We start from the raw sequence: 14,322 nt of genomic DNA, 5'->3' as shown, positions 1-14,322 counted from the left end.
CCCTCCCAACAAGTCTTGGCAGGAAGGTCACAAGGGAGCCCACTGGAGAGGCCTCTGCCCAAGATCCTCTGATGGCAAATGGAATTGGCTGGGAAGAGGGTAATGAAGGGATGGGTCCAAGCCTGGGGAAAGGACCTCTTTCCCTCTTTGTCCCCATCCGGGACTTCTAGAGCTGGCCTAGTTTATTATTTGACACCTCACTTCTCAGGGGGCGCGTCCTGTCCCCACAATGCTGGTTCCAGGAGTGCACTTCCTCCTCTCTCCCCACTGCGAAAACTCTGCAGTACCCAGAGCCCCAAGACTAGTGCCCCTGCCAAGGGGTCCCTGCACCCCTCCCGACTTTTCACAAATCTCTTTCCCTCCTTTCTAGCACTTTTTAATGTTTGCAAAGCATGTTCGTGCCTTTGCTCTCTGATCTCCTTTGTCCTCCACAAAGACCCAGCAGGGGTGACCGCCCCACTTGATAGGCAAGGAAACAGGATTGGAGGTGCCTAATTCCAACCCCAAATCCACTCTTTCCACTGCACCCTCAGCCTGGCAAGTAAGGTAATAAGTCTGAAAACTACAAGGCCCATCTCCTGGTAACGGATTTTATTACCTAGTTAAAGGGAGTATTTTTTGTTGTTGTTCATCCATACTGTGTTGTTACAACGCTCTACAAAATGCTCTAATGTACATGATCAGAATTCATCCCCAGGACTACGTTTCAGAAGTAGGTTTATTATTTTCTCCATTGGACTGCTGAAGAGAATGAGACTCAGGTGAAATGATTTATCAAGTTCACACAATGAGGAATACTAGTTAACGTGTATTAAGAGACTGATACATGGTAGGCACTGTTCTAAGTACTTCGCACAATGATTAACACATTTAATCCTCAAAACCACCCAATGAAATAGGGACTTTCATTCTCCTGGTTTTACGGATGAAGGTGGGGTGCCCAGTAGCCCTGAGATCTGGCCCTGAAGGGGTTAAGCATGAGGCCGGGCAGAGCCCAGCTGGGATGCTGTCAATGGCAGGAAACCTGGCCTGTGAAGGAGGGGGAGGATGGGGCTGTTGTGTCTGACTCTTATACAACCCCCATCCTTTTGGTCTTAAAGGACCATCCGGGTTGGGAAGAAGGGCAGGCAAGGGGCCTCCTTCTCAGCTCTGGACAGACACCAGGTTACAGAAAGAGGGGCCTTCTGAGTCAATGCAGGTCGCTGCCCTGGAGTGGCCCCCGATCTGACGAGGGTGAGTGGAAGTGAGCCCACCTCCCCTTAGGAGTGGTCAAGAGTTGGGGAGACACAGTCCTAGGCCCAGGAGCCCCCAGTCCGAGAGGGGAGACACAGCCCTGCCCCCATGGGTCTGGATGGGGTTTGGTCAAAGAGCCTGCTCTCAGGAGCTCCCAGTCTGAGAGGTGACAGTAGTCTGTCCCAGGAGGTCAGGATCCTGGAGAGCAGAGTCATGATGTCAAGGTCAGACAGGATTGGGTTTGTGAGTGAGACAGCCCTTGAAAGAGTCAGCCCTCTAAGAGGTGGGGGGTGGACATCATGAGGTGGAGCTCCAGCTGTCTGCCCTGCCTGTATCTTGGCCACACTTGACTTGAACCGGATCGCCTCTCTTTTTGGTCATGGGTCCCCTGGGAGAGCCCTAAAGTGATTCCTTCCGGCCCCAGAGCCAGGCCCTTGGTTGAGGGGGAGGCCAAATCTGAGGGACGTTTCCTTCCTGACTCTGAGCTCCTTCCTGGATCACCCCGAGGATGAGGATAGATGGGAATGGGCCTGAGTCAGAACTGGCTCCTTCCAGGAGAGGGTGGTGGGAGGGTGGGGGCACAGCTCCAGCGAGTGCTGGGAATCAGGAGTTACCCTTCAGATCCACCTTTAAGCCCCAGATCTACACTGTCCCAGAGCAGAAGTGTGTGATGGTGTCTTTGACTCTAAACCTGGCCCATCCCTCACTGGCTGTGTTGCCTGAAGCAAGAACTTAACCTCTCTGAGTTCCCTTCTGTGTAAATGGACAAAAACCCAGCTTTCAGTGTGGCATGAAGTGGTGCCTGAGAAAAGCACCTGGGGCCTCAGGTGTTGGTAAATGGCAGGAGTCTTGACCTCTTAGGTCTTGTCCTCCAACACCTAGCTGACACCTCTGGCCCAAATCCCTCTCTCTCTCTCTTTTTTTTCCTAATCCCTTAGCCTCACTCTCAGCCACTTTCAACAAGTCGTTTTGAACACTGCCCTCTGCTCAGGGGTCTGCAGATGGGTCAGACCTGGCTTTTGCTTTCCGGGAGCTTGGCCTGCTGCAGGGGGGTGGGGTGGGGTGTGAACAGAGGTGTGTAGGACTGATCACAGCTCCTGGGCAGAGCAGCCTGATGTAACAGAAGATGAACAAAGCAGGGGCCATGGGAGGGGGTGCAGCATTCGCTCTGCCCCTGGGGTGAGGTGGGAAGCTTGCAAAGAGGAAGTGTACTGATCTGGGGTCTGGAGGCGATTTCTGTTGGGGGTGGGATGCGGGAGGTTGTGAGATAATGGTGACACGGAGCAAAGGCAGGCTCAGTGAGAGAAGGGGGGCGGTCAGAGAAGAGGTGGGGGGCTCAGAGCAGGGAGTGGGGTTCGATCAAACGTGGAGGGTTCAGGGAGAGAGAGCGGGGCTCAGGCTGGCTTCTGTGACGCCCCAGCACCCACAGAAGGGGCCCCCTACCCCCACCCCTCCCCGCCTCTGCCGGCAGCTGGCGAGCCCCACAGAGATTAGAGCTGCGGTCCCCTAATTCAGGGCTTTCCGTTTCGGAAAGAATCTCGGCCGCAACAATAGCCCGGCGCCCGCGCCCCCTCCCTCCTAGGGAGGTGTCCTTAAACGTTTTTCCCCCGGAGCACCTACAAGTCGCCAACGAACCACGGGAAGAAAATCGGATATCTGCTGTCAGGAACTGACAACCTAGAGTTGGAAGAACACAAGCCAAACTGAGCGATTGCTCTGTTCTAAGCTCTCGGCTCTGGGTCTGACTCTCAGTGGTACCTCACCTACTCCTTACAAAACCCTGCGTGAAGTCAGTGAGGAAGCCGAGGCAGGGAGGGAGGCCGAGTGGCTCACCGAGCGTCACGCGGCTTAAGGAGGGTCGAGGTGGGACTCCGGAGCCGGCTCTGACAGGCTGAGCCGCCCTGCCTGCCTCGATTCTACCCCTCGGGGCGGGCAAATCGGCCCTCCCTGCTCGCCTGTCCGCATACTTCGCTTATCTGTTGGTTGGACAGGACTTCTCTTCAGGACCCTGAGCCAGGACTGGAAGGAGGGAGGCCCCGACTGCATTCTGCTCCAGCCTTATGCACCTGCTACTCCTTGGTCATCATCCTTACCCCCATCTCCAGCATTCCACCTTCCCCGACTGTTTTCACCTTTAGACTGAGCGCCAGGAACATCCAGTCTCCACAAAGGGAAATAGCGGAACATGTGGAAGGGAGTCAGGGGCTTCTCCCAGAGAGCAGTGACAGATCTATCCTCCTACGTTGACAAATAGACCTTCATAAAGACACTCTGAAAAATGTTTTGTTTTGTTTTACTTTTTTATACAGAGAACCTCAGCAAAGTACCAAAGATGACTGTATCTAATTATCATTAAGGATGTACAGGTATTTTGTTAAAGGGGCAGCAATATTAGATGAGTGAAAAAACAAAGATGTGATAATTCATATATTATTATATCTTCATCCCATAAACCTATTTTTCTTGCTTTGATTTCAGAAAAATGATCAATTGTGTTGTCAATAACACAACACAATTAAATGATCAATTTAATTAAATAATTAAAATTTCACATAATTTATATTCTACTGATAGTAATGCCTAATTAGACAATCTTCAGTCTTTTTTTTTTTTCAGTTTTTTAAAATTTCAATTTGGGGAAACTTTGATGTGTGGAGGTAATAGCAATTAGCATTGAAAAAATCTTTTTAAAAAAAATTAAATTCTTAAAACAATACTTAAATTTAGAGATGAGCTATGAATGTTACATAACATGTGCAAACATTTAAATGGTGTGTATATAATAAATTATCATTAGCATAGAACATATTATAATTTATTGTAATGGCATTATATAAATCCCTATCTCTTGCATCACAATTGTTACCATCTCATACAGCAATGTATAGATTCATAACAGTATAGAATTGGCACCAGGCTTCTTGCATGTAATATCTTGCCTGCATTTACAAATTAAGTGCAAAATGTATTGTTTAACGTTGCAGAATGTTCCTCAGCCATCATATGCTACTATTGCAGACACCATGCTCCCCGCTGGAACACGAAGTGAAGCAAGAAAATGGATGCTGAGCCCTTGCTCGGAAACAATACCCCCTTACGCACGAATCTGTGCATTAATGTGCTCTGAGAGGAAGGATTTGACAAGCTAATTAATTTGTATTTTCTCTTACCTAAGGGCTTTCGCCAGTCTTCCCCCACACTCCAAGCAGTGGCTGTCAGCAATTTCAGCAGCAGTGCAAACCTACCGGCGCTGGGATGCAACTGTCTTTTGTTTGGAGGAGAGGCAGGAGAAGTGGAGAAGTGCGTTTATTTCCCTGGGGCTGAGTGCAGTTAGGTCTGAGCAGATGTTGAGGGTTTTGCCTTACTCTGTGCAGCGCAGAGCACTGGGTCCCAAGTGGCAGATGCCCATGTGGTCCTTAATAAATAACTTTTGGGGTACTTTTAGATATCAAGGACCCCCTAATGGACAGGAGCAACTCTGACCACTTGTAACAGTGGCACTGAGCTATGGTCATGGAGGTCCTGTATCACAGTGAACATACTTGATATTAACATTCTGAGCCATGCTAAGTCGCTTCAGTCCTGTCCAACTCTTTGCGACCCTATGGACTGTGTAGCCCGCCAGTGTCCTCTCTCCATGGGATTCTCCAGGCAAGAATACAGGAGGGGGTACCCATGCCCTCCTCCGGGGGATCTTCCTGACCCCAGGGATTGAACCCATGTTTCCTGTGGCTCCCTCATTGTAGGCAGATTCTTTACCGCTGAGCCACTGGGGAAGCCCTGATGTTAACATACGCTTTTATTTATTTATTTTTATTTAAAAATATGTATTAATTTAACTTTGGCTGTGCTGGGTCTCCGTTGCTGAGCAGGCTTTCTCTAGTTGTGGTGAGCAAGGGCTTATTCTTTGTTGCCATGTGTGGGTTTTTCATCGCAATGGTGTCTCGTTGCTGAGCACAGGCCTTACATGTGTGAGCTTCAGTAGTTACAGCACTCAGGCTCAGTAGTTGCGGATCCCAGTTTCTAGAGCGCAGGCTCAGTAGTTGTGACACATGAGCTTAGTCGCTCCACAAAATGTAGGATCCTCTTGATCCAGGGATCGTACCTGTGTCCCCTACATTGGCAGGCAGGTTCTTAACCACTGGACCACCAGCGAAGTCTAGGACCAACCCTTTTATATGTGAGGAGGGCAATTCCCAGAGAAGGTGGAGTTTGAAGGCTGGGCAGACACCCCAAGAGGTGGACATTATGAACACCACCTCTCACGTCACTACAGTATTATAAGCAACACCTTAATATCACCACTGGATTATAGCTGTCGCCTTCTCCACGGCCGTTGTCAGGTTCCCCATAGTTCCCAGGCCTGGGAACATCTGTACTTTTTGCCATTCAGGAGTTGCTCATCTTTCTCCTGGCTCTCTTGCCCTGATCTTGGCCACTTTTTCTCCCACACCCAGTCCTTGTGCTTTCAGAGCACGGTACCATGACTCAGAGGGGCCCTTGACCTCGGTCTGGGTCAAAAGAATCTATTGCATCTCTCTGGCTTACAGCACTTAGTTTAATTTGATTATAGCTAAGGGACTTTTGCTTCGATGGCTGAAACAAAGCTTCCCCCTCTTCTCTGCTGTGCAGAAACCTGTGTAGACAGATCCCTGAGAGGACAGTCTGCCCGAGAACAGAGTCAACAGAGATGAAAGATAATGAAAACCAACCTTGATGAGCAGAGCCTCTGTATCTCATCATGTCTAAAGCAAACCTACATATGGGCTTTACACTGTGTAAGCCAGTACATTTGTCTCTTTATGGTGGGGTTGATTTTTTAGTCACTTACAAACAAAATCAACCAGAAAGAAACCCATCATTCTCTCCCAAACTAGGTCCCTTCCTCACAGTGCCTGTAGCGTTGAATAGGTGCAGCCTTGGTTTGCCTACCATTCTGACCCATCTCTACCCTAACTTCTCAGGTGTGCTGACCAGATCCCTCCAGGTTTGTGGTAAAGCTGGCCTAGAAGAGCAGCAGAAATTCCCATAGTCAGGAGGCCAGAGTTATGGTCTTGACTTGGACATGAACTCACTTTTGGTCCGGAGCAAGTCACTTCCTCTCTCTGGCCTTAGGTTCTGATGTGTTAAAAAGAGAAAAGTAGATTAGACCATTGGTTCCCCAAAACTATTCCTAGGATGGATTCCAGTTTGGTCCATGAAGTTTACCTGAAATGCTTTTTTTTTTTTTTTGACCATGTTGAGCAGCTTGGGGGATCTTATTTCCCCAACTAGGGATTGAACCCTTGGCTCTTGGCAGTGAAGGCACTTAGTCCTAATCACTGGACCACTAGGGAACTCCCTGGGTGCTTGTTAACAAGACCAACACCAGGTCTCCACCCTTGGAGAATCTAACTGAGTAGAGCTGGGGTGGAGTCAGGGAGGAAAGACGGTAACATTGGTTCAGGCTGACTTTGCTTCTCTGAATGCCCTTCCTGGAGATTTTAGATTTAATATGTTATCTCTTGCAGCTGAAAGTAGCTCTCATAGTTGGCTTATTCAGTTGACTGAACTTAGTACTCAACGTGACCCATATTCAGTGAGGCTGAGATATCAGCATTTGCCTGGTGAATGTATCTGATGTCTAAAAAGACAGGAATGTTGGGACGTTCCTGGTGGTCCAGTGGCTAAGACTCTGTGCTCCCAACACAGAGGGCCTGGATTCCCTCCCCAGCGGGAGAATTAGATCCCGCATGACCCAACTGAAAAAGAGAGATCCTGCATGCTGAAATGAAGAGCCAAGATCTGGTGTGATACAACTCCGGCACTGTCAAATAAACAAATAAAATAAATATTAAAAAGATAGGAAGGTTGGAGAAGATTTAGCACATGAAATTGCACATACTCCCTATTCCCACCAAGGACATTCCCAAGGGCACTCAGAGGGTAGTTTTTCACCGAGGTGCTGAGATAAGCATGAGAGACAGCAGCATCAGTAACCTTGAAAAGTGTTATGGTGGATATCCTCTGTAGTTTGGATATTGAAAGAGGTGCCCCTGAAATGGGCTCCCTGACTTCACTGGAAATGACAGGATCCTAGAGGAACACAGGAAAAGTGGCTGAACTGCCAGAGACGCTGCTCCCTGTGGCAGGATGAAGTGATAATTCGACTCTTTTGGCTTGTAGCAATCTTTGATCAGAGTGTCTCTAGGAATGAAACAGAAAAGCAACTGAATAAATATGATAGAGTTACATAACAGGAAGACAACAACGACAACAAAGCTACGTCTTATGGCCAGGAGCCTAACTTAAATTGTCAAAATGGAGCATCTCAACCTGTCGGCTAATTTCCATGTCTAAGCCGGTTCACAGACCTGAAGTCCTAGGAGGCCAGGTCCCTTCAGGGAGGACTTCGTGGCACTGCCACAAGTGTATGCTGGGAATCTTCCTCCAAGAAAGGGGGACGGGAAAAGCCAGACCTTTTAGGGATTACTGAACATTAGCTTTGAATGGATGCTAATATCTAATCAACGAGTGCAAAACCAAACTACTGATCTATCTCCTGTTCCCCCATGTCTCTCTCACTCCTGCCTTTCTCAGGCGATCCCTCTCTATCCCTGTGTCCTTCCAATTAATTGCTCAGGCCAAAACCTTGGAGTAATTTTGGACATCTCTCTCTCTCTCTCTCTGACATTCCATGTTTCATTTATCAGCAATATCTGCTGGCTCCATCTTCAGAAGACATGAGATTTAATCTTTTTTTTTTTTTAATTATACATTTCACTATGCTGGGTCTTAGTTGTGACACTGTGGGATCTAGTTCCCTGACCAGGGACTGAACCCAGGCCACCTGCTTTGGGAGCGTGGAGTCCTAGCCACTGGACCACCGTGGATACTCTCCAGATATAATCACTTCTATCTTCCTCCAGTCTGACCACCCTGGTCCATGCTATCACCATCTCTTAGTTGGATTATTGCAATAGTCTGTAAGTCTCCCTTTTTCTTCTTCTTTAAAAAAAAATTTTTTTAATGTGGATCATTTAAAAAAATATTTATTGAATATGCTACTGTCTTAAGTTCTGATTTTTTGGCTGAGAGGTATGTGGGATCTTAGCTTCCCAACTAGGGATCAAACCCACACCTCCTGCCTTGGAAGGCAAAGTCTTAACCACTAGACCACCAGGGAAGTCCCTAAGTCTCCCTTCTTCTAACCTCATCCGTAATAGTTTGCTCTCAGCGTAACAGTTTGATCAGTCCTTTAAAAACCTAAGTCAATCCTGTCACTTTATCTGCTCAAATCCCAGAAAAAAGTCTCCTCATTTAACTCGAGAGAAAGCCAGAGTCCTCACAGACTTGCAAGGCTTTCCATGACCTGGCCCTGCTGGCTCTCTGACCCGATGGCCTACTCTTCTCCCTCTCACTCACTTTGCCCAAGGTACTTTTGGCCTCTGGCCTGTTCCTTGAACCCACTGACTACATCCACCTCAGGGCCTTTGACCCTCTGCCTGGAATGCCCTGTCTCTAGGTCTCCACTTTGATGCCTCTTTCACTTCCTTTAGGACTTTATTGATATCTCACCCAGTGAGACCTCCCCTGACCTTTACTAAGTTTACTAAGTCAGTCAGCCCCTTTCTGCAGCATTCCCAATCCTTTTTTGAAAATTAATTTTTGTTTGAGTATAGTTGATTTACAATGGTATGTTAGTTTCTGCTGTGCAGCAAAGTGAATCTGCTATACACATATCCACTCTGTTTTAGATTCTTTTCTTACACAGGTCATGGCAGAGTATTGAGTTCCCTGTGCTATACAGTAGGTGAGACGTGAAGCTGCTCAGTCGTGTCCAACTCTTTGTGACCCCATGGATTGTAGCCACCAGGCTCCTCTGTCCATGGAATATTTTCAGGCAAGAGTACTGGAGTGGGTTGCCATTTCCTTCCCAACCTGGGGATCAAGCCCAGGTCTCCTGTATTGCAGGCAGATGTTTTACCCTCTGAGCCACCAGGGAAGCCCATAGAGTAGGTCCTTGCTGGTTATTTGCTTTCTATACAGTAGGGTGCACATGTCGATCCTTTTCACTCTGCTCTACTTTCCTTTGGGACTTCCCAGGCAGCTCAGTGGTAAAGAATCCACCTGCCAATGCAGGAGACTTGGGTTGGATCCTCGAGTGGGGAAGATCCCCTGGAGGAGAAAATGACAATCCACTCCAGTACTCTTGCCTGGAGAATCCCATGGACAGAGGAGCCTGGCGGGCTACAGTCCATGGGTCCATGGACACAGCTTAAGAAGGAGCACAGCACAGCACTTTTTCGTTGCTCCTTCCTGACTTTTTAAAAAACTTACCATATTCTAACATACTGAATAATTTACTTGTATATGCTCATAAATATCCACCCCTCACCTGCCCCTTGCCACACACACACACACACACACACACACACACACACACACTCAAATGTAAGTTCAGTGGAGGCAGGAATCTGTGTTTGGTTCATGGATATATCCCAAACACCTGGAACAGTAGCAGTGCCCAGTGGATGCTCAATACATTCATTTCATGAGTGAATTTTGAAGAGCCCCTGGAGGGACTGTGAAGGGGACCAGAGAGTTTCTTGAGAGGATGGGCCTTGGGACCAGAGTGATATGAATTTTAGCCCCTAGAAGCCCTTCCAGAACCATGCAGTTTCCTTCTGGTCAGTGACAGAGGAGGGGAAGTCTGATGAAGGGTCCTCGGAAGGGCTTCCTCACTCTCAAGGAGGCACTGGAGGAAAAGGTCCCTTTGCTTCTCTGGATTTGATTCTTAGAACTAGTCTATCATCTTGGGACCGTGGGGACAGCAAGTTTAAGGAAAAAGGTGTGTGGGGTGGTGGAGGAGGGGGAAGGGACGTGTGGATACTCTGAGTCCTTTACTCATAATGCACCCTTGGGGAAGGGCTCAATCCCCCCACCAGTTAGTTGCAGTTAGTTGACGCCTACGGCTGTCACCTCCTTCAGGTCTGTCTCGGCTGCTGGGAGTCCCCCTCCCCAAGGGTCACATCGTCTTGGGGAGTGGCCCACATCTAGTGATTGAGAGAGGTGAGGGTATAAAGTAGTTCTAGCCCAAATGGAACTCTGACAGGCAGTACTTGCTCCAAAGCATGTGCTGATGTGCTTAGTCGTGGCCGACTCTTTGCAACCCCATGGACTGTAGCCCGCCAGGTTCCTCTGTTTTTGGAATTTCCTAGGCAAGAATCCTGGAGTGGGTTACCATTTCCTTCTCCAGGGGTGCCAAACCATGGGTTGAATCAAAGACCTTCAAGGTGCTATGTCCCTGTAAGGAAGAATACAGGCATACAGGTACCGCTGGGGTGAAGCATGAGTGACTCCACTTACCCTTACTCTGATAATCCCCTGGAGACCTCCTGCTTACCAGCTTGGCCACTCTGCAGAGTTAAGGGTCCTGGTTCTCAAAAGGGGCACACTTTTGCCCAAAAAAGTTACACTGAATGCTAAGCTATGTCTGTTTCCTGGGTGCTTTGGACTCCTTGTATCCAGGGACCAGAAGTCAAGAAGTGAGTTTACTATCCTGGCAGGAGTGTTCAACCTGATTGCGAATAGGCTGCTCCATGGGGGCACAGAGGAGTAACTGTGGATCCCAGATGATTTACTTGGCTGCTTCTTGGTAGTCCCCAGCCCAGCTGCAACTGTAAATGGCCGGATAAAGTCCCTGAATATTCACTGGAAGGACTGATGCTAAAGCTCCAATATTTTGGCCACCTGATTTGAAGAGCTAACTCTTTGGAAAAGAGCCCGATGCTGGGAAAGATTGAGGGCAGGAGGGGAAGGGGGTGACGGAGGATGAGATGGTTGGATGGCATCACTGACTCAATGGACATGAGTTTGAGCAAACTCTGGGAGATGGTGAAGGACAGGGAAGCCTGGCATGCTGCAGTCCATGAGGTCACAAAGAGTTGGACACAACTGAACAGCTGAACAACAACAGTAATAACAACAACAAAGATAACCCTGGCTTGAGAAGGGCATGGTGACCAGGGGCTCAGGTACCCTGAGGGTCTGGATCATGCCACCAAGTGAGCCACTGCATGGTCGCTGAGGCTTGAGGGGAATGTGGCATGGGTAATGGAGGCGGGAGATCACCAGAGAGGCCGCAGTGGTGGGAGCTGTGGCTCTTGCCACTGACATGCCTTCCTGAATTCCCTCAGGAAGAGGGCCAGAGGATTCCTGAAGAAGCTGCTCCTTGAATGTGTACGGGGCAGTGAATTTGAGGGCTCCAGGTGGTTTGTGGTGGACACCTGCTTTCAAGGACTGAGTGACTGAACAACAAAATCCACCAGAGGGCAGCCTTCGCCCTTTTAGACACTTTCCTGATTGGCCTCCATCTGCCAGCCTTGCCCCCAGCTCCAATAGCCCAGGGGGCCACACCACTGCTCAGAATAACCGTGCACCCTCTGGACATCCTCAGCACTGCTGCTCTACCTGGTGAGTGCTCTGATGTTATTTATCTTGGCACTTGGTGCTCTGTAATACCAGTTAACTGGTGAGAGCGACGATTCCTTCATTTATGTTTTCCTCCATATTTCACGAAATATCTTCACAAACATTATGCTCATCCCATTTGCAAAGAAACTTGGGAAAATAATTTATTATTATGGCCACTTTTTGAAGTGGTAGCTGAGGCTCACAGGTTGAGTGGCTTGACCAAAGTTACACAATAAGCTGCTGCTATCACTGACATCTAGTAAGCACTTTCTGTGTGACAAGCATGAGCTTGCTGCTGCTGCTGCTAAGTCACTTCAGTCGCGTCCGACTCTGTGTGACCCCATAGATGGCCTCCCACCAGGCTCCCCTGTCCCTGGAATTCTCCAGGCAAGAACACTGGAGTGGGTTACTTAAGAGATGGTTTATTTAATTCTATGGCAATTAAAACAGTGAAGTAGGGATAGAGTGTGGGGACAGACAAAGAGATGACTGGAACATATAGAGCTTATTAATTGTATCATTTAAATCTCCATGTCCTTACTGAATTTTTGTTTATTTGACCTATCAATTACTATTACAAATTTCACAATTTGTGTTAAATATTCCACTGTGAGATGATGGATTTGTCCATTTCTCCCTGTAGTACTTTGAAGCTGTATTATTAGAGCATAAATGCGCTTTCTCTCTGTGGTGAACTGAACTTTATCACCCTGTAGTGACCGACTGAAGCAACTTAGCAGCAGCAGCAGCAGTGACCCTCTTTATCTCTAGTGTTGGTTTTCATCTTACTATAGTTATTTTTTCCTTTCTATTTATTTTTTGCCTAGTATTTCTTTTTCCAAACTTTGTCAGTCTGTGTTCGTATGTTTTAGATCTGTCTTTTGTAAATAGAACATTGCTGGCTTTTGTTCTTTCATTTGGTGTGATATCCTTTAACTCTGAATTGGAGAATTTAGCTCATTCGCTGAGATTGATATATTTTTATTTATTTCTCTCATCTTGTAATATGCACTATATTTGTTGTACTTTCCCCCTCTGTGTTTTTTTTTTTTTTAAACATTATTTTTTTGGATTGATCTCCCTAACCCTCGCCTCTATTTCTTTGGAGGTTGTAGACTCTTGTAATGGTTATTGCAGCAATTCTAAGATAGAGCCAGACATCTTGGAGTGCGAAGTCAAGCAGCCTTTAAGAAGCATCACTATGAACAAAGCTAGTGGAGGTGATCGAATTCCAGCTGAGCTATTTCAAATCCTAAAAGATGATGCTGTGAAAGTGCTGCACTCAGTATGCCAGCAACTATGGAAAACTCAGCAGTGGCTACAAGACTGGAAAAGATCAATTTTCATTCCAACCTCAAAGAAAGGCAATGCCAAAGAATGTTCGAACCACGACACAACTGCACTCATTTCACATGCTAGCAAGGTCATGCTCAAAATTCTCCAAGCCAGACTTCAACAGTACGTGAACTGATAACTTCCAGATGTTCAAGCTGGATTTAGAAAAGGCAGAAGAACCAGAGATCAAATTGTCAACATATGCTGGATTATCAAAAAAGCATGAGAACTCCAGAAAAACATCTACTTCTGCTTCATTGACTATGCTAAAGCCTTTGATTATATGGATCACGACAAACTGTGGAAAATTCTCCGAGATGGGAATACCAGACCACCTTATCTGCCTCCTGGAAACCTGTATGTAGGTCAAGAAGCAACAGTTAGAACTGGACATGGAACAATGCTGCTGCTGCTGCTAAGCTGCTTCGGTCGTGTCGGACTCTGTACGACCCCATAGACGGCAGCCCACCAGGCTCGCCCGTCCCTGGGATTCTCCAGGCAAGAACACTGGAGTTGGTTGCCATTTCCTTCTCCAATGCATGAAAGTGAATGGACTGGTTCAAAATTGGGAAAAGAGTACATCACGGTTGTATATTGTCACCCTGATTATTTAACTTTTATGCAGACAACATCGTGCAAAATGCCAGGCTGGATGAAGCACAAGCTGGAATCAAGATTGCTGGGAGCAATATCAATAACCTCAGATAAGCAGATGATATCACCCTTATGGCAGAAAGTGAAGAGGAACTAAAGAGCCTCTTGATGAAGGTGAAAGAGGAGAGTGAAAAAGCTGGCTTAACACTCAATACTCAAACAACTAAAAAGGGCATCTGGTCCCATCACTTCATGGCAAATAGATGGGAAAACAATGGAAACAGTGACAAACTTTATTTTCAGTTCAGTTCAGTTGCTCAGTCGTGTCCACCTCTTTGCTACCCCATGAATTGTAGCACGCCAGGCCTCCCTGTCCATCACCATCTCCCGAAGTTCACTCAGACTCACATCCATCGAGTCGGTGATGCCATCCAGCCATCTAATCCTCTGTCGTCCCCTTTTCCTCCTGCCCCCAATCCCTCCCAGCATCAGAGTCTTTTCCAATGAGTCAACTCTTCGCATGAGGGGGCCAAAGTACTGGAGTTTCAGCTTTAGCATCATTCCTTCCAAAGAAATCCCAGAGCTGATCTCCTTCAGAATGGACTGGTTGGATCTCCTTGCAGTCCAAGGGACTCTCAAGAGTCTTCTCCAACACCACAGTTCAAAAGCATCAATTCTTCGGTGCTCAGCTTTCTTCACAGTCCA

The sequence above is a fragment of the Capra hircus genome, chromosome 2, assembly GCF_001704415.2.
Source record: "Capra hircus breed San Clemente chromosome 2, ASM170441v1, whole genome shotgun sequence".
Classification (NCBI taxonomy): Eukaryota; Metazoa; Chordata; class Mammalia; order Artiodactyla; family Bovidae; genus Capra; species Capra hircus.
The sequence above is the reverse complement of the archived record's forward strand: the minus strand, read 5'-3'. Positions refer to the sequence as shown.